General features: G+C 49.1%; 1 protein-coding gene and 1 non-coding gene across 9 annotated transcripts in view; one reads left to right on the top strand and one right to left on the bottom strand.

Annotated features, from left to right (window-relative positions):
- The window catches only part of FOXN3 (forkhead box N3), a 402841-nt gene that overhangs the window by 135670 nt on the left and 240448 nt on the right, over positions 1 to 26723 (top strand). For 2 of the 8 annotated variants that reach the window (XM_045451837.1, XM_045451834.1), the window contains exon 1: positions 25105 to 25235. The exons of 5 other annotated variants lie outside the window; for them this stretch is intronic. The gene's annotated coding sequence lies outside the window, so the exon portion shown is untranslated. Of the gene's footprint in view, positions 1 to 25037; positions 25236 to 26723 lie in introns of those variants that run through there. One more of the 8 variants, XM_045451832.1, reaches the window with a different exon arrangement.
- Positions 18288 to 18391, bottom strand: LOC123584524. The gene has a single exon (XR_006705492.1). It is a non-coding gene; the product is annotated as a U6 spliceosomal RNA (small nuclear RNA).

The following is a 26723-nucleotide window of genomic DNA, read 5'->3' as shown; positions in this document are numbered from 1 at the left end:
TTCCACAAACATTCATCGAACACCTACTATGCATCCGTCCCGTGTTGGGGTATTGGAGAGATGAGGACGATTGACACCATGGCAAGGAGGGGGTGTTGAGGCAGCAGCTTGGTGATGGTCAAGGAAAGCTGTCCAGAAGAGGCGTTGTTGGAGCTGGCCTGGCTAGAAAGTCTGGATATGAGAAAGGATGGCCCATCCTGGAAATGCCAGAAGCAAGAAGGGAGCGAGGTGAGCCAGGATAGGGCAGCAGGTTGAAAGTATGAGGGGCCCAGAGTGCCAGGCCGGCGGGTTGGGGCTTGGTGCCTTTTTGAGGATTCGCCAGTGGCTGGCCAAGTAGGGACTCAGAGAATGGGACTGATGGACAAAAGACTGCTTGATTTATTTTCTCTCTGCGCCATTCCTGGGAGCAGTAAGGGGTAGTGTTTACCGTGTGCAGAAGTGACCGGGGACCGACTCCCGGATGCCCGGCCACCAGGTCCTTCCTCCCAGACAGAGCACAGAGTAATAAGAAGCCCCTTCACTGTCCGCTCTGGCGAAGCCGCGTTTGACTTCGAAGCGCCTGTGTTTGCATATCATTGACATTTGTCGTACACGAAGAAACTAGGTGTCGGATGCTATTTAGATGTTTCCTTTCAGTTTTCTGAAGAGGGAGAGGGCTGCCCGTGGATGGCCGGATCCACACAGATTAAACAGCGCCCGTCCACCGCAGAAGGGATGTTCGGATTTAATCAGGGCCCTTAGCATTTGGCTCTGACCTTTTGAGCGTGTCGTTTGGGGGCGGCAGTCCTGTTACGCGCAGCCTGCACAGCTCCGCGGGAACGCTCCGGAAAGGTGTAACTGGGATGTCCTTGTCTCTTAGGACAAAATGCAAGAGAAGGAAGCCCCGCCCCCATCTGCCCATCTCGAAGCAGTCTGGCTTTCTAGGGAAAGGACCGGAGGAACGTGAATGGCGGATTCTGGATGCATGTGCTGTGGGCTCTCGGGAGAATTCCAGCGCTGAGTGGGCCGCGAGGGTCACCTCTGGGTTCCTTCACAGCTGCCTGGGAGGGTTTTCAGTGTCTCCGCCTCCCGCCGCGGGGCTGACAGTCCTGAGCCTGATGTCCCCTCCCCCCCCCGTGCGGACGTGCCCCTCGCTGGCTCAGCACACGGTCCCCTTTGAGCTGGTGGCCCGGCCTTGGGCTCGGGCCGGGGGATGTGGTCCCCTCTGCCCCGCGGGGACGCCGGAGTGAGAAGTGAGTCCGTTGGCAAGAGCGCTCGCTCTGCGCAGCTGCCTCAACGGCGCACTGTGGCCCACGGAGCGCCCAGCAGGTACCGGAGGCATAAGGAGGGAGAGCTGGACCAGGCGGCCGGAGTCCCCGCCCTGGGGCCGCCCCAGCCCCGCGTGTCCTGGAGGAGGTCTCTGAATCTCGCGGGGCCTCGTCTTCCTGCCTGTAAAGTAACAGTCGTGAACTGGATGATCCTCTGGTGTCCTCCAAAAGAAATATGCTGCCGTTGTACCCTGAAGGCGGATGGTTTCAGCGCAGATTTAAATTCACTCTGATTAAAGGGGTGTTTGGGGGCGGGGGGCGCGCCCGGGTGGCTCAGTCGGTTAAGCCTCCGACTTCGGCTCAGGCCATGATCTCGCGGTTCACGGGTTCGAGCCCCGCGTGGGGCTCGGTGCTGACAGATCGGAGCCTGGAGCCTGCTTCCGATTCTGTGTCTCCCCCTCCCGCCCCACCTCTGCCTCTCCCCAGCTCGCACTCTCTTTTAATAAATAAACATTTTTTTTTTTAAACGGGGATGTTTGTTTGGATCCGGCTCCTCAGTAGGTTATCAAGGAATAGTGCAATTTTTTTTTTTTAACGTTTATTCATTTTTCAGAGACAGAGAGAGACAGAGCATGAGCGAGGAAGGGGCAGAGAGAGGGAGACACAGAATCTGAAACAGGCTCCAGGCTCCGAGCTGTCAGCACAGACCCCGATGCGGGGCTTGAACCCGCAAACTGCGAGATCATGACCTGAGCCGAAGTCAGATGCTCAACCGACTGAGCCACCCAGGCGCCCCAGTGCAACTTTAAAAAAAAGAAAAATCTTTTTTTTACGTTTATTTATTATTGAGAAACAGAGAGAGACAGAGCATGAGCAGGGGAGGGGCAGAGAGAAGGGGAGACACAGAATCCGAAGCAGGCTCCAGGCTCCGAGCTGTCACCCCAGAGCCCGACGCGGGGCTCGAACACACAAACCACGAGATCGTGACCTGAGCCGAAGTCGGACGCTTAACCGACTGAGCCACCCAGGCGCCCCGGAATATTGCAACTTTTTAGGAGTTCCCCTTCTCAGGTTTCCCAAGCTTTTATTGCTCTAAAGTAGCAAGTGTCATTGTCACTTTGTCACCATAAAGTCATTTAAAATGGCCCTGTTGCTTTTTTGAAGCACGACTGCACAACTCTTTTCTGCACAACTCTTTTCTGAACCCCCTATTCAGAGCGCCAACTGATCCTTTGTGAGACAGAGACCAAAATGTTGAGATTCCCTCAACATTGGGCCATAGTAGCTTAGCCTTCTTGTGACAGGATGCGGAGAGGGCGAGCAGTAGGGAATTACTTTTTCTAGCCTGTTTGGAGAGCTTGCAAACGAAATTTGTTTCCTTTTGTCCTTTTCCCCTCAGCAAATACCGACTTTGTGACTCTTGGCTGTGAGTGGGGCTGGAATGAGCGTGGCTAATCTCTATTTAAGGGCTTTATCTTCTCCAGGGCCAGGTCAGCCAAAATTTTGTGCTGCCGTCATTGGCCGGGACCTAGAGAGATCTTGATGGTTCTGTTCGCTGAGGCTCACGGCAAGCCGAGGGAGCGCCACACCCGAGGCAAAGTAGCCGGCAGATTGGGAGGGCAGCTGGATAACTTTTTGGTAAATTACTTGTTTTCAAGCGTGCGAAGGCTGCACTTGAAACTCAAATTATCCACGAGCATAATAGCCAAGCTCTCAGTTCACGTGGTACCTCCCTGCTGAGTACAGAAGGAACGGGGCAATTTTCCGAGAAGCGCATTGTAAAAACACTTGTTAAAAGTGCATCAAAGAGGCAGTTCGTGTCCACGGCGGACCCACATGCTGAGTTTTGGGAGAGAACAATGTGCTTATCTCAGGAGGAAAGGGAGTCCCTCAACAGGGAGAGAGCCCAAGTGGCTGTCTCCACAAATGTACCCTTCACGTTTCTAACACGGGGACGAGGAAGCTGAGCCCTCCAGGCCCAGAGAGCCAGCCTGGGTGAAGGCAAAGCGAAGAGACGCAGACGGCAGGAGATCTAGAAAACAGTGGGTGTTTCTGAAAGAGGAACAGCCTTGAGAGCCCAGCTTGTGGAAGCAATAGGGGCTATCGGTGTCTGATCTGATGTTCCAAGGCTCCACCCCTTCCTCCAGGTATCCTGGTCACTCTCAGAGTGAGAGTAGTGTTCGTGCAAGCACGACAGATGTCCCGATTGAGCTTCACGTCCCCCTACAAACTCACCTGCGTCCGCTTCTCATTTCTCCCAGATCTCCGTCTCCCCTGGTTCTCTGTACCCGCGTCTCCCGCCCCTTCTAACAGCCGTCTAGACAAGCAGCCGAGGCTCCAGGACGGGGCTTCCGAAAACTTCAGTTCTGATCGAGACTCTGCAATAACTGTCCCTCCCCCCTTTTGATTATTCTGTGTCTTCGTTCATTTTTATTTGTTTATTTTTTTGGTCCACGTGATTGTTCACTGAACCTGCATTTATTGAGCACTTACTGTCTGATGCTCCCTGTAGGCCCACATGATCGGGCAGTGAACGTGACGAGTGAGGGCTGGGCTCTGTGGAGCTCACGTGGGCTTGTTAATTTTTGTGGCACAAATTCTCATACCTAAGGGGGCATCGCGGGATGTGCTCTGGTGGATAAACGTCTCAGACCCTCTCTGGATTATCTGCCCACAGTTAAATGCCCCGTACTTTCCAGCTGAGGTGTGTCCCAACTGAAAGAGAAGGTAACCCTAACAGCAATTTCCATGAACACAAATTCCAGGCCTCGGTTTCAAAAATGCCACGGGCGTCACTTTACCTTAGTCCGTACTTAGTTTGTGGGGTCAACCAAGTGCGATGGACTGTCAGCCTTTCAACGTATGAATCCACCCTTCAGGCACTCACTCAGCAAGTATTTATTGAAGACCTACTCTGTGTCCAGCACTCTGCTTCTGGTCCGCATCACTAGCTAATTCTTCCTCCGTACTTCCGAGAGGATTCAAGCTGATTGTGTCAAGGAACAAAAATGAAAGACTGTGGGAAAGGTAGTCTCCGTGGGAAGAAGTTCTGGTGGGGTCTCTCCCGATGGGCTGATTGATTTCTGTGATTTTCCACAGAGCCAACAGAAGTACAGTCTCCTGCTTCCTTCCCCCTTTCCCCAAGGAGGTGCTGATATTTGTTCCCATTTTCCAGATGAGAAGACTGAGGTTTCAAGTGGTTAAGCAACTTGCCTGAGGTTATACAAGTAAGCGTGGAGAACCAGGATCTGGAGCTCAGCCTCTGGCTCTAGATTCCATGCTTGCAACCACGGTGCCCTGTGGATTTGCCTTGGTGAACAGGCTCAGGCGTCTGGAGGCCTAATCAGAATGACACCTTGACTGCTGGGGCTGGGACGGAGCCAGAACTGCCCACAGACTTGCTGGTTCTCCCTGACTGGTCTTCCTGTTTTTCTGCTGCGTGCATCTTTACGGGCGGGCCCTTTATCGATGTCTGGAAACAATGGAGTAGCTGATACTGTTCTGAGCAAAGTTGCTGGGAAGGGGAAAGGAGAAACATTGTGCTTTAAAGAAGAGGCTCTAGCTGATGTTGGTTATTAACCGGCAGCTCCTAAAGGGCCAGTTGAGCTGAATTGTGTAACTTTTGTAATTACGATCGTAACAGATGTGAGCTGTGGCAGGAGTTGGAGTTATTAATAAGGGTGTTATTTTTTTAAAGGTTTTTTTTTTTTAAGTTTATTTGTTTTGAGAGAGAGAGAGAGCAGGGGAGGGGCAGAGAGATAGGAGAGAAAAGGAGAGAGAGAGAGAGAGAGAGAGAGAGAGAGAATCCCAAGCAGGCTCCGCACTGTCAGTGCAGAGCCCAACATGGGGCTCGATCCCACGAACCGTGAGATCGCAACCTGAGCCAAAATCAAGAGCCGGGTGCTTAACCGACTGAGCCACCCGGGGGCACCAATAATGGTGTTGTTAATAATAGTGTACAATTAGTTCCCATTTTCTGAGAAGCTGCTATGATCCAGACATGCTGGACGTCTTCTGTATATTACCCCCATCTTCCCCAAAGCCCTGGAAGGTGGTAGTTGCTGTTGTCCCCAGAAGAGGAGGCTCATGAAGGCCAAGTGAGTTGCCAAGGACCATATGGCTTATAAATAGCTAACCCATCCTGACTGCCTCCTAAAACTGTGCCTTTCCCACTACCTCATTCGTGCACTTATTCATTAAGATTTTTTTTAACTGAGCACCTACTATATGCCTGCCCTTGTTCTGGGTGCTAGGAATGCCGTAGGAAAAATGGCACGTGAGGTCTTTGTTTCTCGGAGCTTACAGCAGACAATGGTGGCCTTAAACTTGGCAAGAGGGAGAATGGGCTCCAAGACATAATACGAAGGCCTTGGACCTACCGGGCCCAAATCCTCTTTTATAGTTAGGATTTAATCAGGCATGTAACTATAGAGATGTATCCTCCAAGGAGTTTTAAGTATTTATCAGTGTGTGTTAAAGGAAAAGTACAATTAGAGTAGAAGATCCAGAATGACCACTTTGCGGGGGGTGGGTAGAGGAGCCTGCAGAGGGTGGGCCGTGTGGCTGGTATCTTGGCCGTCTTGCCACCTTGTTTTCCTTTGCCCCTCACCTCCCCCAGCACCTAGCGTTGGCCCCTGGCACCAGGCGTTTGGACAGGTACGGAAGCTGATGGCTGGCGGGCCTGCAGTTGTCAGTGTTAATCCTCGGGCTGCGTGGATGGGACTAATGGGCGGCTGTCCTGGTCCCTGTGGCAGGTTTAGCACCTCTGCCTCACCCGCTAAATGCTGATCGCTTCTGCCTTCTCTCCATTATTGTGACAGCCCAAACCATCCTTACATATTTCCAAACATTCAGTTCTCTAGTGGAGAACCTCAAAAATGTGCTTTTCTCCCAAGTGCAATAAAGCCTTTTTGCTCTTTTCCTTTGGCTGACTCTACACTAACTCCAGATGATGCCGGTTAAGACTTTTCTCAGTTGTTCCTTTTCCCATGGTGTCCTGAATTCAGGCCCTGTCTCTGTCTCGTATTTTAGCAAATGCCCACTGGGTATCCCTTTCGTGGAGGGTCTGGTCAGGGAGCGGCCAAGGTCTTTATATGAAAGAATATAAGAGATGATTCTCTTCAAGCCCTTAATCTTATTTTATTTTTTTAAAATTTTTTTAACGTTTATTTATTTTTGCTCACGAGAGAGAAAGCGAGAGAGTGCAAGCATGAGTGAGGGAGGGGCAGAGAGAGAGGGAGACACAGAATCCGAAGCAGACTCCGGGCTCTGAGCTGTTAGCCCAGAGCCTGACGCGGGGCTCGAACTCACGAACAGTGAGATCGTGACCTCATCTGAAGTCGTATGCTTAACCAATTGAGCCGCCCAGGTGCCCTCAACCCTTAGTCTTACAGATGACAAAACTGAAACATGGGAAGAAAATTTGTGGGAGCGACACTCCCAACTCACAGCCCTGCATTGTCTATGACACTGGCCGCTTCTCAAGCACAAAGTAACTTTAATGTGAAGGTATTTGAAGAGTTGTAAGTTTGAGCCATTTACCATGGAATGGCAGAGATGAAAAGACCTAGCCCATAGCCACTATTCTCTAGAAGCTCTAAGAAACACAGTTCTTAATGCCCCTCCAGCATGAGGGGCAAAGGCAGCGTGAGAGATAGTTAAATGTGAAGATGTGGGCATTCACTTTTCCAATTCTGATTACAAGTTATTAAGTTCAGTGTTAAAAAATAAGAACACGAAATCCTAACAAATTTAGAAATGCTATCATGGAAAGTTTCAAGTCCCTAGTGATCCACCCATCAAAGATTTTTTTGTGTGCATATATTAACATATCTTCTACTATCTTACAAAAAATAGGCTTGGTCTTCACTTTGCACTGCGCTATTCTCTCTGAGCATCTATTCTCGTAAGCACCTCGGTTTACTTGTTTCTTTTAAAAGCTGCAAGTTTTGGGGCGCCTGGTTGGCTCAGTCGGTGGAGTCGTGACTCTTGATCTCGAGGTTGTGAGTTTCAAGCCCCACGTTGGGCGTGGAACCTATTAAAAAAACACACACATACACCTGTAAGTTTCCATTATACAAATGCACTAGGATTGACCAATCGATCCCTTTTTGATGGACGTGGAGTTCTTTCCAGTTTTCCTCTATTGCCAGTGATGCTGAAAGAATTCTTGTACATGCATATTTTTGCACAATTGTGCATTTCTAGACAGTGAATCCCTGCAATGAAATTTGTGGGGTCAAAGCCCACGTGCGTTTCAGCTTTAATAAATATCGCTAAGTATCCCTCCAAAAATGACAGGACTCACTAACACCCCCATCAACACTGAACGAGAATGTCTCTTTCTTTACATCTTCACCCACAGTGGGTTTTCACTGATCTTTCAAATTTTGGAGCTACCTTTTTTCAAAGAGACCGTGTTATCATTTGGCACAATTTACGTTCATCTTTCACGTTTGTTACCGCTTTCATCAGTACACAAAGAATTTTAAAGGTATAGTGGTTACAGTTTAGATGGGCATTTCTTAAAAGGGTTTCATTTTTGCTTTGTATCTCTAGGTTTTTGGAAACCTGAAACCAAAATCTAGTTTCTTCCTAGTCTTTTTTCCTGTGTTTCCCGTTGGAGCTGACTTGTTCACTGGCCCCTGGCCCACAGGCTGTTGCATGTGGACGCATTCGTGTTCTCAGGGCTACTCATAAGGGGAAATAGTCCACTTCCAAGGCCCCGCACCTTGATGGGGGCCAGGGCTGAAGAGACTTCTTGAAGCTGGCTGATTTTTAGCTCCCCATCAAAACGGGCTTCCCCCAGCAGGCTTTAGAGCACACATTTCCTAACCCAGATGGCCTCGCCAGCCTGGACACCTGGCTGGGGAGAATGAGCCGGCACCCCCTGTGTCCGTATTAGTGCTGCTTCCGTGATGGCACTGATGGTCTCAGCTGTGCTCATTCCGCTCTCCCCCAGGAATGCCGGGAGATAGAGATGGGTTTGGCCAAGGAGCCTCTCCACAGTGGCTCTGCTCGGACACCAGTTAAGCCAAGAGTGGATGAGTTATTCTTCCTCGGAAGGTCGCTGTCATGGGACGCCCCTCTTTTTACAGACAAATGAGGAAGAGGCAGGGTCACGTCTAGAAAAAACTAGTGCAACGGCCTCCTTGTTCTGGGTGCTCTCAGTCTGTTCCTTTTGCCTTGCTTCCTCCCTGCCCCTTAGGACACACCCCCATACCACACCTTTCTACCTCTTGGGGGGACACGTGGATCCCTGCTCCTCTCCAGCCTTGTTCCAGGGAATGACCTTGAGGTTAGTCACTTACACAGTAGTATGAACGTAGGGCACCCGATTTTAGATACTTGGCAATAGTGGGTAAGTCATCAGCTTCAGGGAGGGGCTTTTAAGGTGTGGCTCCTTCTCGCTCTCTGAAATCACTCCATCAGAACAATCCTCCCTTTTCTATCAAGTGGATTCAGTGCGCTGAGAGGGAGACAAGGCAAGAGGTGTGCTTAGAGTGGTTTCTGGAATCCAAACGATTTCAGAAACTCTGTAGTCCCCAACCACCCATACCTGAGTGACGACTTCCAAAAATACACTTTGTGGTTTTTAAAAGCTCTTTCGATGTAAACCATACAACACACACACACACACACACACACACACACACACACGAGCCTTCGCAATTTTTTCAGACGGGTAGCGAGCGAATACGCTCAAAAATAAAAAAAGTGACTCTGAAGTGTTAAGAGAGGCAGGCGGCGGCGATGAAGATTTTACTTGTGGGACTGTCACCCTGGAGCTACGGTACTTCTGCAGAACGAACACAGAGACGTGGCAGCATCCCATACACCCTGGCCTGTTCTCAGATTGCCATCTGCATGGTGACACATCCCCGACAGGGAACACGATGAACCCAAGACGTAGCAATCCAAAGGCCAGCTCAGGGAGAGCCTTGCGAAATGATAACATGGCCCAGAGGCTCCGTTTCCAGAATTGTCAGCCGAGGGGCAGGACGCGGGCGGTCAGTGGTCATTCTTGGGATTAGGGTCCTGATCTGTGGAATTCCATTTCCCGACAACCAGGTAGGGTATTCAGAACCTCACGTTACCAGATGGTCTTCGTCTTACCTGACAGCATCCGGGTGCCGTGGGATGCTTCCCGGGGTTGGGCTGATGGTGGAGAACTGGCTGACTCACCCTGCCCTTCTCTGGATGACGTCAGCACCCTGGCACTGACATCAACCGGAGAGCCACCGTTTGTAAAGTTCGTATCTGTTTTGGGGTGTTCAATCAACAGTGGCTTTTCTCTCCTGCTGTCTGGGCCTGTGTTCATCAGCTGGAGCTTTGTACTTGCAAAATCCTGGGCTCGTCGCTCTGAAAAAGACCTTAGGATTCATCCAGAGCACCCGAGTGCCAGTTGGAAGGCTGAGACCTTCCTCTTTAAACCAGTGTTGCCTCCAGGCCATGCAATGTCCCATAGATACCAAGGAAGAAAAGGCTAGACCTGAGGGACTCTTCTGGCATGCTGAATGTTCCAGATTCCTTTAACAGGCAAGCCTGGAGAGTTATTTCTGTCAAAGGCACAGGGCACAAAGTTTTAAGAAGATAAAATATAGAATATTTATTTTCTTCGCCGGAAAGAACTTTGGAGAAGAGCCGCTCCCGCCCCTCTCTGTCAGAAAAAGACGCAGAAGTCCAGCGTGGTTCCAGGGTTCATTCAAGGGGACAGAGTTTCAGGGTAGACTTATGGTGGATTGGTTAGGGCTCCAGGGAATTGAGGAGGTTGCAACACAGGGTGTTCCCCAAGGAGAAGGAGGAGGAGGAAAGAGAATGAATGGGAGAAGGGAATCCTGCCTGTGGGGCCACGGGCTCCAAAGCACCTGGGAGAGAAGGTGTAGATGGCAGCTGTGGGTCACAGGAGACCTTTGCAGGTCTGCACCCCAGCGAACACAATGCTAGAGGCATAATTACTCATGACGCTCTCGGCCCGGTCTGCTCCTCCATGAAGCTGTGATATCAGGAGCTCAGTAAAATAATACATTCTGCAGAACACATCTCATGAAGTCCTGGTCTAGAAGCAACTCTGTGGAGGTTGGGAGAATGTGAAGATGCCATGAAAAGGGCTAGAGCTGGGTCAGTTCTGGAGCTCCCATAGGTGGGAGCGGGCACTCCTCTCCTGCCATCCCCTGGCTCAGCAGGTGCAACAGTGGGGGGGGGTGTCACGGGCTGCAGGAGGGCTCCTCTGGAGTAGACCGGGCCCAGTGGCTCTGCCTCTGTGCAGCAAGCAGACCCTGACACTGTCAGTGGCTTAGGAATAAGGGGACGTGGCCAGTGTGCCTCTAGTGGCCGGGGTACCCTCGTGTTAGCCCTCTGTTCTGTCCTCTTGCTGGGCCCCACTTCCAGGCCCTTCCCCCATAGTCCGTTCCTCTTAACTCAAGAAGTCTGACTTTTAGGCCAGCTGGGTTTCTTGAGAGAGCTGGCTTTCTGATTCTCCCCACGAGCCCATCTCCTCAAGCAGCAAACTCCCTTTAAGTTGCTGAGGGAGGCAGAAGTCCATGGGCAAGGCTATCGGATCCCCGTGGTGACTTGGCTGGACCCCGTATGCATATGGGGCTGTAGATCTGGCAAGGTCACGGCTCCAAAAGAGAATGCAAGAGGTCCTATAAGTCGGCCTCCCGCACCCCCTCCCCGCCCCCAAAACATGGTAATTCCAAATGTCACCTTGGCATTTTCTTCTCACATAAATTCTGTCTTGTTCATATCACAGGGAAACTGGAAACACGGGCTTCAGAACTTCTGTGTTTATTTCTCGGTCCTCTGATTGACTTGTTGTGTGACATGTTGAACTATTACCTTTCTCTCATGGATGGATGTGAACATGAGCTTTGAGATTTTTATCTGTTGAATCCGGGAGGCCTGTGGTTTATTTTGAGTCAAAGAAAAGTGTTTGGACTAACTTACTGTGTGTGTGTGTGTGTGTGTGTGTGTGTGTGTGTTTATAAAAAAGGTTATAAGGCAAAGAGCAGCTAAGTATTAGTTGATGGTGAAGAGCCATATGGATTTTTTTTTCAATCACAGATGATTCCAAAGGTTAGGAGATATGCTGATAACATTGCCGTTAGAAACCAAGGGGTGGGGAAGATTCGGATAGAAGTGCTGTGTCCGACTGTTAACAAAACAGAAGTCATGACACAGAAATACACTGAATTTGGAGAGGTGCTTTGCCTCTCGGAACATGCAAACGATGTTTATGCTTCAGGTCTTTGTAATGTTCTTGCGAAACACAGAACATTGCAGGAAAACAAAAAAAACCCATTTTGAAGATGGAGAAGCAAGGACACAGAAGGGTATGTTGACACAGTAATTAATTCTGGGACAGAGGTGGGATTTGAATCCAGAGTTTCTTATGTGCCTTGGGATACAGCACTTAGGGCTGCAAGGAGGTTGATGCTTGCTTCTGCTGGATTCCAAATGGACGCTAGCCGCGTAGAGTGGGAGCTTGGGGCTTCCTGGATCAGGATCTACACAGCTGTTTTCATTTTCACAAATGACTTCCTTGACCTACAGGGCGGGGTGGGGGCAGGGGCGGGTAGGGGAGAGGAATAATCAAATAAAATACTCTGATAGACATGCTCATTTGGGATAGAGTTTGCTGATTTATTTGTTTTTAATTTTTTAAATGTTTATGTATTTTTTGAGAGAGAGAGAGAGACAGAATGCGAGTGGAGGAGGGACAGAGAGAGAGGGAGACACAGAATCCGAAGCAGGCTCCAGGCTCTGAGCAAGCAGTCAGCACAGAGCCAGACGCAGGGCTTGAACTCACGACCTGTGAGATCATGACCTGAACCGAAGTCGGACGCTTAACTGACTGAGCCCCCCAGGCACCCCTATTTTGATGATTTATGTTAGGAAGAGCAAAACTTTTCCTAGAAGTGTGTTTTTTGAGGTTAACAGTATATCTTTAATGCATGCTTGTATGAAAAAAAAAAAAAGACATTTGGAACATTTGGAAACCGCTATGGACTTTTACTTTTAACTGCAGATATTTATAGACAAGTCAAGCAAAACAGACTTGGTGCCAGAGACACAGATTTGGTGTGGGTCACTGTTTATATGGAAAGATTGGGTTTTATGCTGCGTCCTGGGAGATGGGGGGGCGTTTCCTGCTCTGGAAGATAGAGATGGTGGGGAGTTAGTTGGTACTTCTCCAAATTCGGCACTACGTGGTATTTTTCAACAGAGACGATGTTAGGAGGAGCCTGATCAAAGTTCAAGAAGATGCTCTGTACTGTGTGGGGTTGCGAGATATCAAATGAGCTTCAAGTCCGGCCCTTAATTCCTCATTGAGACACCTACTGAGGGATTCTACAATTTCCTCTTAAGTCATGCACTCACTCCATGGAGGAAGTTCACGCTTTTCCATCTCCTAGATCACAGGGGGAGGATATAAGATCACAGGAGGAGAGCCATTTGGCAGTAGGGATCCAAGGCCGTACAATGTGAGTACTCTGACCCCCCGATTACACTTTTGGGAATTCGCCGTAGAGACGTAGAGCCACACGCACCATGTATGAAAGAGGCTACGCATCTGATATGGGGCACAGTGGCAGAACACTGGAGGTGACGTGCGTTTCCAACAGAATGAGAGTGGCTGAGCCATTGGTTCTTCTACATAAGACCGTGCAGGCATCCACTCTTTCCGCATTTAAAAAAATTTTTTGTTTTTAATCTTTATTTATTTTTGAGAGAGAGACAGCGTGAGGGCAGGGGAGGAGCAGAGAGAGGAGGAGACACAGAATCCGAAGCAGACTCCAGGCTCTGAGCTGTCAGCACAGAGCCTGACGCGGGGCTCAAACCCACAGACCGTGAGATGGTGACCTGAGCCGAAGTCGGACGCTCAACCGACTGAGCCACCCAGGCGCCCCTTTCCGCATTGTTTATTAAGCACCTACTATGTGCCAGGCACACAGAAGGGGCGACGTCGAGGCTGATGTGGTTTCAGCCCACCCGACGCTCAAAGTTTTATCGTAGAAACAGATTTCATACCCTGTGAAGGGGTTAAAGGAAAAAAATGCGAGGCACCAAGTGTATTTACAGTGTGATGTCACTTTTGTTGTATGAATAGAAAAACCTGGAAGACAGTCTGAATTAACAGAGGTGTAGAAAGAAGCTTTGGGCCATGGGGTTATATCCATGCATATCTCCCCCCCGCCCCCCCCCCCCCTGTTTTTAATTTCTAGTTTCCAAGTTTTCCACAGTGACCATTATGATTTAATTTTTTTTTTTTTTTAATGTGACTTTGAGGACGGAGAAAAAGAAGTGAGCAGACTGGCTTCTAGCTCTTGAGTGAGTCAGAGAAACGTCCTGAACAGCTTGGGGGGAGGGGCCTCTGAGGTCTCCCACTCAAGGTTGCAGATCCCAGGCTCTTGTCTCTTCTGAGGACCCTGGGGGCTTGTGCCGCTGGGTGGGCCGGCTGGGAACTTTCGCAGAAGGCAGCACTGTAGCCAGGCTGCTGACGCCCCGGTCCCTGGGCACTTTCAGTCTCCAGGGCTCTGGTCCTCTAGGAATCTGGTGATGTACTCCAAGGGGGAAAAGAGTCTGTGTATTAGGCATATGGTAATCAAATTAAGGAAGTGCCTGTCACCTAGCAAATAAAAAAAAGCTGCGATTGAGTTGGATTATCTCAGCCACATGTCACTGCACCCCAAAAAGCAAAGGACGGCAGCCTGACCTATCCGGTCCCAGTCACGGTGTTCAAAGCATTTTGCGGGAGTTTTCCTAGTTGAGGCTCCCGAGGTGGGTACTCATCACCCCCATTTCTTTCCCTTTTAATTAGTTAATTAATTAATACTTGAGAGAGAGAAGTGAGGGAGAGAGGTGGAGAGAGAGAGAGAGAGAGAGAGGAGAGAGAGAGAGAGAGAGAGAGAGAGAATCTTAAGCAGGCTGCATGCTCAGTGTGGAGCCCAATGCAGGGTCTCCATCCCATGACCCCGGGATCATGACCTGAGCTGAAATCAAGAGTCAGACGCTTGACTGACTGGGCCACCCAGGCGCCCCCTCATCACCCCTGGTTTACGGGTGGGAACCTTCAGCTCAGAAAGCAGGTAACCTGAGCAGGTCTCCTGGGTAGAAAAGACTGGAATTCAGAACCCCCCCCCCCCCCCGCCCCGCCCCCGTCTGCTGTGAAGCAGCGTCTCCAACTTCTGCTCAGTTCTGTCTCCCACTCCAGCTGTACCGTCACCGTGCACACAGATGTCTGAGGCCCAGGCAGTGTGTGAGGGGACAGCAGCCCATCCAGTGGCAGAATGCTGGCAAGTCTGAGGACCGCAGACACTTAGAATGGGCACAGTTATTTCTAATGTAACCAGATGCAGGGAAGGCTACCCTTAGCTGCCTTTCCTGAGGGTTATAAGTGAGGAAATTGGGGTTTCTCTCTCTCTTTCTCTTTCTCTCTCTGTCTCACATACACACACGCGAGACAGAGAAAATATAACCCTCCTTATGTTAACTATAAAAATCTTTCCCTCTGCTTGGGATTTGAAATGAAAGGCCAACTACTATACCTGATATACATACATCTCACAAAAGGCTGATACCTGACCTTTGTGGTTGAACTGTTTTTCTTGAAATGTTTTCCTCGCTCGTTCCAGCTTTGCTTACTTAGTACGTAAGAAAAACAATGATGAGACATATAGGAGATACCAGGGACACATAGATTGGAAACGGTAAGTTAAAACGAAGGGAAAGAGTTGTTTCTTTTCCCCATCAAAACAATGTTTCCATCAATATGATACAGACTGTTTCCTGTGTTTCAATTTCAGTTCCTCTGTAGTTCAGATTCTTCTGATTCATTTTATATATCATGGCCAGATTAATGTTTCTAAAATACCACATTCATGATATCATCTCCTATTTTCCCTAGAACAGGCAGTGGTTCCCGCTTGTCTAGGATAAAATACAAACTTGTGGGTTTTGAACTCGGGTTCTTCTTCTTTAAGTTTATTTATTAATTTTGAGAGAGAGAGAGAGAGAGAGAGAGGGAGGGAGGGAGGGATAGCTCTCAGGTTCCTTCTTAATCTGTCTTCAACTTTACCTTTCCAGCCATCTTCCCAGTAATTCCCATGAATCATCCTCTTGCCCAGACGAACCAGTCTCTCCCATGGTCCTCTGAACATACCCAGTATTTGCTTTACTGCTCAGGGAAGAAAAGAACAAAGGAAGTTCTCCCTTCCCTTTTCCTTTTTCTGAAGTCCTACCCTATCTCTCAGGCACTATCCACATCTTGCCGTTTTTTAAAAAAAATGAGGGGCGCCTGGGTGGCGCAGTCGGTTAAGCGTCCGACTTCGGCCAGGTCACGATCTCACGGTTCATGAGTTTGAGCCCCGCGTCGGGCTCTGCACCGACAGTGTGGAGCCCGCTTCAGATCCACTGTCCTCCCCTCCCTCTCTGCCCCTCCCTGGCTCACAGTATCTCAAATAAATAAACTTAAAGAAAAAAAAAAAAAGATTAAAAACTGAGATAAACATTCCTTGACTCTCCCAGCCTGAGGCGACCCGAATCACCCTTATCACAAACTGTCTGCGGTGGGAGTCACCCTGCAGGGCTGGACCAGCTCAGTGCCTCAGGTCACCGCGATCCATAAGCCCCCAATGAAAACATGTCCTGTGCTGCTGGCTAACTGGGAGCGCCTCCTGTCCCAGCTGCAAAATACTGCAATACCCAGAGAGGACCTCTTACCCTTCAGATCACAAATAGTAATTCTTCTTGTCCTGTGTTCAAGATGCGTATGTAGGGGGCATTCGCTTATTATTTGTCATGCATTTGCCACCCATGACTAATCCTATTCTGTGAATGAAATGGAAGGTGGGGGGGGGGGAGGGGAAAATATTTGCATGACCTCACAAAGCCCAGTCTGTTGGTGGAGCCTTGAACCCACATTTCCTTCTGCTAATTGAGTAGGCCGCTGTTCCTTCTAAACCATGACTCATAGGCCGTCAGGAACTTCTGTAAATATTCTGATGGCTTTTGTCATCCCCTCTTTTTTCTTTTTTTCTCCAAAGGGCCAGATAGTAAACATTTTAGGCTGTGCAGGCTGTGTGGTTTTCTGTTGCAACTGTTCAACTCTGCCCCTGTAGTGGGAAAGCAGCCGTAGGCAGTGCGTAACCTAACGGGTGTGGCTGTGTTCCAAAAAAATTTTAGTTGCAAAAAGAGACCTTGGACTGGATTTGGTCTGCAGGCTGTAGTTGGCCGACCCCCTGCTATAGAAGGTTCGCTGTAGAAGGTTCCCCTCTCTGGGTTCCTCACGTTGGGCTGAAAAGTCAAGTTTAGGCGTAAGAAATTTTCAGTTTGAATCCTGAGCAGGCCTCGCCATCGTGTATAGGCCAATGTGTGGATTATGTCCTCGGCCGGGAAGGCTGGCTGGTTAGGATAAATTGGGAAGTTGTGGATGTTCAAGCAATAGACCGTTGCCTCACGGGCAGTAGACGGGGGATCATTCCATGAACGCGGGGGTTGATCTAAGGGGAGCATACAGGGGAGACTCTCAGCATTTGGGGCACTTAGCCCCCTGAACTAACCAGCCTGGGGGTGTTCTCCACTGTAGAGTTGCATCATCCTCCCACACAACCAGAATGTTCCATTATGCCCAAAGTTTACAGCGATAATCCACAGGCTGTCCCATTTCTCACATCTGGGACCCCAAGTGATGTCTTAATTATGACAGATGTGTTACAATGAGTTCCCTGGTCGCCTCGGGAAAAACAGGTTTAAAAACTAACCGTTCAAGTGTTCAGTTCACCTCCATGGCTCCCTCCTAAGGGCACCCAGGGCAAGCTTGTTCCAGTTCTGATGTTCTGAGGGGGAGAACTATCGACCCCCCCCCTTTTTAAAAATGGAACCAGCGTGAGATCTGGGACTAAGAACACAAAAGTTTTTCCACGGTCTTCAAGGAGTTGTGGCAACTATCAGGAACTCCTAATAAATTCCAGGAAACAATTTCAATGGTTTCTTTCTTTTTTTTTAGTAAAAAATTTTTTAGATGTTTATTTATTTTTGAGAGAGAGAGAGAGAGAGAGAGGCAGAGTGTGAGTGGCGGAGGGGCAGAGAGAGAGAGGGAGACCCAGAATCAGAAGCAGGCTCCAGGCTCTGAGCTGTCAACACAGAGCCCGACGCGGGGCTCCAGCCCACCAACCGAGCTTAACCAGCTGAGACACCCAGGCGCCCCTCAGTGGTTTCTTTTTTAAAAAATTTTCCAAATTGTGGGCACCTGGGTGGCTCAGTCGGTTGCGCGTCCGACTGTAGCTCAGGTCACGATCTCACACTCCATGAGTTCAAGCCCCGCACCGGGCTCTGTGCCGACAGCTCGGAGCCTGGAGCCTGCTTCGGATTCTGGGTCTCCCTCTCTCTCTGCCCCTCCCCTGCTCATGCTCTGTCTCTGTGTCAGAAATAAATAAAAACACTAACAAATAAATTTTCTAAATTGAACTATAGTTGACACATAATGTTACCTTTGTTTCAAGCATACAACATAGTGATTCCACACCTGGGTGCATTTTGCTGTGTTCACTGCAAGTGTGGAAAAATTTCAGTGGCTTCCTGAGAGCTTAAACTGCAGACAAAGAAGTGGAGGAAAGGTTTAAAATTTATGCTTAGGAGAAAGCAGGCTGGTCTCAGGCAGTTAATGTAAATAATGAGCAAATAATTCTTTAAGTTGGCTCTTAACTCTTGTTCTAATTCTCTTTCTTTTCTTTTCTACATAATAGTAGTAAATACTTGCATGGCATTCAGCCTGAGCTATGCATACCTGTGGGTATTTACATATGTCAGTTTATTTAACCCTCCTCCCTGCCCACCCTCCGAGGCTGGCCCTATTACATCCCCATTTTGCAGGTGAGGACAGTAAGGCACTAAGAGGTGAAATGACTTGCCTAAGTCCTCATGGCTTGGCAAAGGCTGCAAATGGCCTGTGTGCTCACCCACCCTGCCGTCTGGCTCTCGTCTTTTATTTATTTACTTAGCTGGTTAGTTTTTATTTTACTTCCAGCTAGTTAACATAAAAATCTGGAACACTTCACAAATTTGTGTGTCAGCCTTGCACAAGGACCTTGCTAATCATCTCTGTATTGTCCCAATTTTATATGTAGGCTGCCAAAGGGAGCACTGCCTCTCATCTTTTAAATGGATGTTATGGCAGTCAGAGAAGTTCAAGTGTGTCCCTTCTGATGGATGCATCCCTTCCCAGGGCAGACCGAGCAGTCCTTCATTCCATCCCTCCCTCGACCAAGATTTCCAACACTTGCCATCTGCTGGGCGCGGACTCTGCCTGCGTAGCTTGCTCAGAAGGTAGCCGTGTCCCCGGGGGTCATTCTGGCTGAGAGCACTATTGGGTGAGGTGAAGGCGAGCCCCTGTGTCGTGTCACCTCCATGAACTGCCCTTAGCCCGGAGGAGCACACGTGGTTCCCAAGGTGCACCTGTTAACTGAGCTCACGGGACAGGTGTAGCAAATCAGAAGGCTCGTGTATTTTAATTTGCAGTGAGAAATATTACTGCCTGGAAGGGGTTTGATGAGCTTGGGATTTTGGAAGGGAAGGTTGGACGACTTGAATGTTGAGCGCCATTGGAAAAATCAGCTGGTCACAGCCCCCTGGGTAACTAGCCTCCATTGTTGCTGAGACACCAACCTCGGGACAGGGGGGCTAACGCTGCCCCTCTCCGCCCCCGTGTGCAGGGTGGGTCTTGGGAGAGGCCTCACCTGTGAGGAAGGTGGAGGGGCCTCCAGTGCTCTGCCCGCCTCTGCCCCTCCCTCCCTCTCAGGACACTTTAGTTCTCTAGATTTGTTAGCACAGCCCATCTGTGATTGGGAAGTGGGCATCTCTCTCTCTCTCTCTCTCTCTCTCTCTCTCTCTCTGGGACTTTGCATATATAGACCCTCAAGCTGGTGGGGGGAGTAGAGTGGTGACCCTGGGGGGGGGGGGGCGCATAATGACCAGTAACACTATTTTAATGGGAAAATCCAAGATCTTGGCTTCTGCTGCTTCCCTGGGTTCCTCGCTGCTCCAAGAGGGTAAAGTGCACACTGCCATGCAGCGGCATCTTTTTTGAAAAGGTAATCGCTACGGGGCACCTGGGTGGCTCAGCGCGTTCAGCCTCGGACTCTTGATGTCGGCTCAGGTCATGATCTCATGGTTCCTGGGATTGCACCCTGAACCATCGGGGCTCCACACTGCTAGCACAAAGCCTGCCTGGGATTCTGTCTCTCTGTCTCGCTCTGCCCCTCCCCTGCTTATGCTCTCTCTCTCTCTCTCTCTCAAAATAAATAAATTAATGAATGAATGAAAACAAATAAAGTAATCTCTATGCCCAATGTGGGGCTTGAACATACGACCCTGAGATCAAGAGTCACATGCTCCACCGACTGAGCCAGCCAGGGGCTCGCAGTTTCGTCTTTCTTTCTTTCTTTCTTTCTTTCTTTCTTTCTTTCTTTCTTTCTTTCTTTTCTTTCTTTCTTTCTTTCTTTCTTTCTTTCTTTCTTTCTCTCTCTCTCTCTTTCTTTCTTTCTTTTAAATTTTTTTTTTTCAACGTTTATTTATTTTGGGACAGAGAGAGACAGAGCATGAACGGGGGAGGGGCAGAGAGAGAGGGAGACACAGAATCGGAAACAGGCTCCAGGCTCTGAGCCATCAGCCCAGAGCCTGATGCGGGGCTCGAACTCACGGACCGCGAGATCGTGACCTGGCTGAAGTCGGACGCTTAACCGACTGCACCACCCAGGCGCCCCTCTTTCTTTCTTTTAAACATAAAATGGTACCAAAACCCAGCAGGTCCTGTCCTGAGCACAGGGAGGACTGATGCGGAGGGTTCAGGGCCTCACAGGGGGCACCAGGTCCTTGAGACCCAAAACTGAGTCAGCAGGGAAGTTCATCAGACTCTGAGCATCATGCAGATGATGCAGTTGTTCTGAACGGAGAGGGAAGAGGGGGCCGGTGGCTGGGGTGGGACCTTGAGGAGGAGCCAGGTTGGGGAGGAAGGGGAGCTGAGACCACAGCTATACTTCCGCCCTCAGTTCAGGGCTCCCTTTCCTGCCGTCAGACCAGCGCTCCGTCCTCTCTCCTTGGGTCCCTCCCTAAAGCAGTCAGCCTCCCGCCCTCACGGAGGCTCGGACACGTGGACCCACTGTCCCCGTACCTGCCTGGCTGCAGCCTCATCAGCATCACCTGAACCATAGACACTATCAAAGGACACGGCTGGTCACTGACCAAGAGGTTGTGGCCCCAAGGTGACCCACCGCAGAGCCCCACTCCTGCCCCATCCACAAGGATTAAACCCTCAGCTCTGCAGGGAACCTGAATAGGGCTCTGTCCGCCCGCTGGGTGTGGGATAGCCCCTTCCCAAGCCGCACTGGAGAGCTCCTGCAGCCAGAGGCCAGGAAGGCACACCCATGTCACAGAAGGGTGGCCCTTTCTTGTCTCAGCGGGAGTGGGCAGGCCAAGAAGGAGCAGAACCGGCAGGGACAGGATGGTACCTGCCTAGGTGCCCTTTGGATCAGACCGCCGGGTTAAGTCTGCCATTTTTCTGCCAGTGACCTTTGGAGTCATTTTCACCTGCTTGAGGCCCCGATCCCTCACCTGTAAAATGGGGGCAACAGCACCTGCCTCAAAGAGCCACTAGCTGCCGGGCGAGGGTCTGCGAAAAGCTGTGACCGGCTCCCAGTAGGCATGTGTGTGGGGCAGATGCAGGTTCCGTGTGGCCTGCCATCTCTTCAACTTGGGAGCCCTCTTTGAGACAAAAATGTAAAATTACAAATATAAAACCAGGTTTAAGAATGAGCACGTATTTCAAATGATGAAAGAAAACATTAAAAAAGTATGTGTTTAAAAAGCTGACATCCCAGGGGCGCGTGCCTGGCTCAGTCGGGAGAGCGTGTGACTCTTGATCTCGGGGTTGTAGGTTCGAGCCCCACGTTGGGTGTAGAGGTTACTTAAAACTAAAATCTTAAAGAAAACACCCAACACTCACGTTCCAGACATCACAAATCCGAAAAATAGCACAGTATTGTTAGTAATCAGCTGTCTCGTGTTGGTTTGCGTGACTTCTTTTGGACATTTTTGGGGGCTGTGGACTCCTTGATCACTTCCTCAGAGGACGGTGATTTTGGAATGCCATTTTCCCTCAAGAGAATAGCACTTCTCTAGCATGGTTGGTTGGGACCTGTTTTCTATTCTTTTTTTTTTTTTTTTTTTTAATTTTTTTTTTTTCAACGTTTATTTTTGGGACAGAGAGAGACAGAGCATGAACGGGGGAGGGGCAGAGAGAGAGGGAGACACAGAATCGGAAACAGGCTCCAGGCTCCGAGCCATCAGCCCAGAGCCTGACGCGGGGCTCGAACTCACGGACCGCGAGATCGTGACCTGGCCGAAGTCGGACGCTTAACCGACTGCGCCACCCAGGCGCCCCTGTTTTGTATTCTTGATGGATTAGGAAAAAAAAGCTTGTTTGCTTCGCAAGTGGTTATGGGTAATGCCATGTAGAGTTTTAGGATTGCAGTCAAATGTGGGGGAACCTCTCTCAGGTTTCTTTCATACCGGAGCCATAAGGTTTCAGGACATTTAAGTGTTTTTGTGCAGTGATTAAGCTTAAATCAGGAAGGTGCTCATCCACCATTTTCTGGGGTCCCTCCCGGCCACGGAAGGGGCTGTGTGAGCGAGGGGTGCTAATGCTTTAGGCCTCAGTGTCTGTGGATAAATCCTTCTCCTCAAAACATGTCAGTCAGAGCCCAATGGATTATTATATTTGACATTCATCTTTTCAATTTTTTAGTTTTAGGACTTCTAAAGAACGTGTTCTCATTGACAAGAAATATAATCTTGCACGAGTTCAGTGTGTGCAACGATCTCTCCTTCAGTATCGTTTGCTAACTGTCTACTCTGATCAGCCTCTCTCCTGTTGAGTGTTGGGGGCATTTGATGACACAAAGCAGATAGGACGCAGCTCAGTATCTTCATCTAGTAGCTACTCAATAAACGTAGTCATCGAGACTGGCATCGCCCCTCCATTGGCTCCGCTTTGGAGCCGGACACTTGGAGATCGAAAATTGGGACATTGTCCCCCGGGAGTTGGGAATGGGCCCAGCTTTGGGTCCAAGTCCGAGACCCAAGTGGGAGTCAGGTTTTGTCTCAAGTTATAACTAGAACTGCCCTCCCTCATTAGCAACGAATTCGCTACAGTTTTCTCCGTTCGTGAATTCTTCATTCGGCAGTAATATTCTGTTAATACGGCCACAGTTACCCATTAAACCATACTTTTTAAAGAGCTCAGTGATAATGTTTAATTTCCTACGTTTCCCCCCAATCTTTTGATCCTTATCAGGTCTAGCCACAAAAATTTGTCAAAATACGGTTTTATCTGTTTTGTAACGTTAAAGGCTCTCCTGTAGGGGAGCTGTCTGCGCACAGGGAAATCTGAGTTGCCTCTGACTCTGCGTGGGTATCTGCTGGGGCTGCAAATGACAGAAGGGCCACTTCCAGTGTCTGAACGACAGAGTGTTGGCCTGTGCACTGGGTCCGAGCGGGGCCTTCCCGTTCTCTAATGCCCACCCATCACCTCTGGAGCTGACAGTGGGGTCACACACACCACAGGACTGAAAGTTTGGGACCCTGTCGAACACTGGCATGGAAACTACCAGTGTGCATTCTGACATGTGGCCCTAGGTCACTTCACTTCGTTGGGCTTCATTTGCCTCCTTCAGCTAGGGGCTCATCCGACACTGTTGGTAAAGTCCTTCCCAAGGGTAACCTTTAAGATTTTATTTCCTCTTTACATTAATTGGTTTTTGTAATGAATAAACAAATCTTTTCTGGCCAGTGCTGTCAGGCCAAGAATGCAATTAGTAAATAAATAGTTCTGTTGAGATTAAATGATAATTCGGGGCAGTCAGCCTTAGTGACTTTCTTCCTACTCATGAGTTGTCGATTTTGATCTAGAAAATGAGCCATGGAGGATAGGAGGGAGGAGCCCTAGAAAATGGCCGAAAAAACCGGCCCTGACTTGGTAAGCGTAGCTTTTGCGCAGAAAACCCACCTTGGTTGTTCACTCACAGGAGATCCGGGAAGGTCTGTGCGGGGCCTCTTTTTCTTACCATAATCACTGGTAATGGTTTGCTCTGATGCTGGTATCACAAGGAAGCTGAGAGAGATTGAATTTGGATCCAGAGGGAGCTGGTGTTGGCAGAAGCCAGGGAGACTCCCAATGGCAGTGGGATCAGATCCCTGTGGATAGCCGAGGGTTTCTCGGGATTGCAACCACAGACCTCAGCTTTCTGCTTCATCCACTTTTTACAGAGCCTTTGGCTAGTCTTGAGACAAGATTCCAGTCGTGGCACTGGGAAAGCTTGCAAGGAAGCATACGGGGCCGGTTTATGACGGAATGAAGTCCTCGGCCTTGGTACCCAAATCTCTGTGGGAATGCCATGGATGTGAAGATCTCCGGCTTGGGTGCCAGAGAGGCGGTCTGCCCCCCATCTCCAGTGCGTGGGGCTTTGTGAAGATTGTGGAGCACCTGTGGGGGCACAGGGGCTGCCTCGATTGGGGGGGGGGCGGTTACCCTTCTGTCCAGGATCCATGGGGAAAAGTTAGTCTGATGAGTAGTGCAGTCAGTATATGTTCATTGTGGCTTGCTGATTCTTGAACGTGTTTATAGAGTTGCCTGAGCTTGATCTGTGCCTTGATCTAATCCTCTGTAACTGAGATTTTGGAAGACAGTTCTGGTGGGCTGGGCAGTGGTGTTTCGAAACCGGCAGGCAGTAACTACCTCACTTAGTGGGCAAAGTGCAACAGAGAGAGTTCAGAAATGGTTTCTAGTGAAATGTCTGTGCTCTGGCAGCATTGGCTTGAGGTGACACTGTCAGATCTTGACCTTGATGGTTGTGGGCTATTGAGAAAAGGTTCCTTTGTTGGATTGGGGGAGGGGGAGGGAGCGGCCTGGAGAGAGAGAGAGTAGATTGGTCTATGAGTTGCATAACGGGCGCCTTCAGAGTGCTTGTGCCTTCTGAGGGTCCGTCCAAGTGGGACATGGGGTTGTGCAGGAGCCTTGAAGATCCCCAGGCAGAGTTCACATTCCCTTCGGTCCTCCCCAGGAAACTAGAGGAGGGCCATCGTGCTAAGAGCATGGCCGACCAGCCGGGTTTCCCACCAACGAAGGGAGAGGCGATCTCTGTGTGTCAGACACGTTACCAGGGAAGGACCCACGTGTGGCTGGATTTGAAAGGAATATTTTGCCCACACCTTTCTACAGAGAGATGACAGGAATGGAGTTAGTGGAGGGCTGGAGGGCAGCCGAGTGTTCAATGGAAGGCCACGTCGGGCTTTTCCATTTCTTTGGTTGGAATTGGGTTTTTACACATTGTTTGATTAAAAAAACCAACCGACAAACAAAAACCAAAAACCAAAACAAAACTGCAAGAACTCTTGCGCAGAGGACCAAAAGAATGGCTTCTAAGCAAAAACATGCCGAACACGTGAAGACCAACCAGAGTGCGTCGGTAGGTGGCAAAGTACTTTGCTATAAATACTGCAAGACTCCTTTCTCTGCTTATAAGAAAAATCGCGTTGCATTTCAGACAACAGAAATGGCCGGACAAGCCTTTAGTTCTTGTGCAAGAAACTGAAAACAATGTGAAAGATTTTCCTTAAATGGACGCGGAGCTCGGCTTGGTCTGGGGTTGAAGTCAAAGGCCCCGGTCTCCCTTTTGCCTTATATGCGTTATTTCTCATACGTGATGCAAGATTCCCCAGGCCCCAAACCATTCACTCTTTCCTGTAATCTCGAGGTGTGCCCAGGGTACATCTCAGCCTCCGACCTTTCTGCTTTCACTTTTGGTTAGTCAGAACCTCCATCTGGCGGGATTTGAATATGAGTGTTTTCTGTGGCTTTTCTGTGGCTCCTTTTCAAAGCATTCAAAGCAGTTTAAAAATACAGAATGTTCAGCGATCTGACCAAGAGCTAATGTAAGTACTTATTTGGGGACTATTTTTAAAAAGTTGACTAGGGCAGGTTTGAACCTCTTAACTCTGCGTCTTGGAAATAGACCCTAAGATTAAAAAAAAAAAAAAGGTTCAAGAAACATGTGACGACGTCTCCACAGTCATAATGCTTTCCGTAGTGGTAGTAGTAGCAAATATAGCACAATCTAGAAAAACAGAAGAGCTAAAATTCTCTATTTAATATTAAACAGGAAGCTCAACAGAGGAGTCTGCAGCAACATGGTGGGTTTTCAAACAAACCTGTTGCCGGGTTTCTCTGTAACGAGAAGTCTAAATGAGAACTCTTACTCTGTGAAGACGGTGGGTTTTCACGGAAATCTCCACCCAAACGTGACCACTGGAAGCAGGTTCTGTGCTGTAAGGTTTTGAAGCAACCCCCCCTTCCGCCAGAGCCAAAGGGAAATTTGGAAGCAAACTGAAAAGCTCTCCAGGAGTGGGAGATACTCTGCACTTTTGTCTCGCCTTTGTGCAGAGCCGTGCAGAGCCGTCACTCATTCAACATGTGCATGTGAATATTCTTTCTGAAGACCTGGGCTTCATTTTAAGGTCAGCCCTCAATTTCTAGAGAATATAATTTGCTGCTATTTTTAGAGCATCATGATTGCTCGTAATAACTAATGGAAAGAAAAAACTCAACAGAAATAAATGTGTAACAGCTGTGTCTGCTTAAACTTGATTAAAGACAGTAAAAAAAAAAAAAAAAGTAAACAGAAGAATGAACGTGATAATGGACGAAGGCGAGCCCAGTATCCCTCTCATTGTGAAAAGTTTCAACAGACGTAACTTGCTCTCCTTTGGAGGCTGGCGATGTCTGTGTTTAAAGTTTACTTTACTGTTTGTCTTGAGTGGGATCAGTGTTGTAGTGAATAATTTATAGCCAGCATGAATGAGCTCATTAGTCACCTTTTCAGACTTTAAATGCGTTTTGTGGTTGTCATTACTGGAGCCTTCTGTTCAGCCGCCGAGCAAAATGACAGTTTGGCAGTTGGCTGCCTCCATATCGGGCAGCCTGCTCCCCTTCAGGTCTGCGTTGCTTTGATATTTCACTGAAACCTTTCCTTTCTATCCCAGGGCTGGTCCAGGGACTCTCACATTTCAGATGCCTTTTGCACCCCAAGCTTAAATGAGAAGTTTTTCGTGGATTAAAACACCAAAAAAAAAAAAAAAATCTTTCAGTTGCGTCGGCCACAGAGAATGAAGTGGATGGAGTGAGCTTTTTTTTTTTTTTTTTTTTTTTTCCAGCAACTGCTGTGTGTTATTCCCTTTGTGCTGGGTTTGATATTCAAGTTATTCAGACGCAGCAAGCTGGGGAGTCGCTGTGCCCGGCACTCACACGGAGGCAGGCTTTTCTGGCCAGGGGTCGTCATCGGAGTTTGGAGGGGGAAGCGTGTTTCCGAGGAGGTTTGCATTTTTACAGACTGGAGCATCCATATGATGTGGGTGGGTGTGGAC

Source organism: Leopardus geoffroyi, chromosome B3, assembly GCF_018350155.1.
Source record: "Leopardus geoffroyi isolate Oge1 chromosome B3, O.geoffroyi_Oge1_pat1.0, whole genome shotgun sequence".
NCBI lineage: Eukaryota > Metazoa > Chordata > Mammalia > Carnivora > Felidae > Leopardus > Leopardus geoffroyi.
The sequence above is the reverse complement of the archived record's forward strand: the minus strand, read 5'-3'. Positions and strand labels throughout refer to the sequence as shown.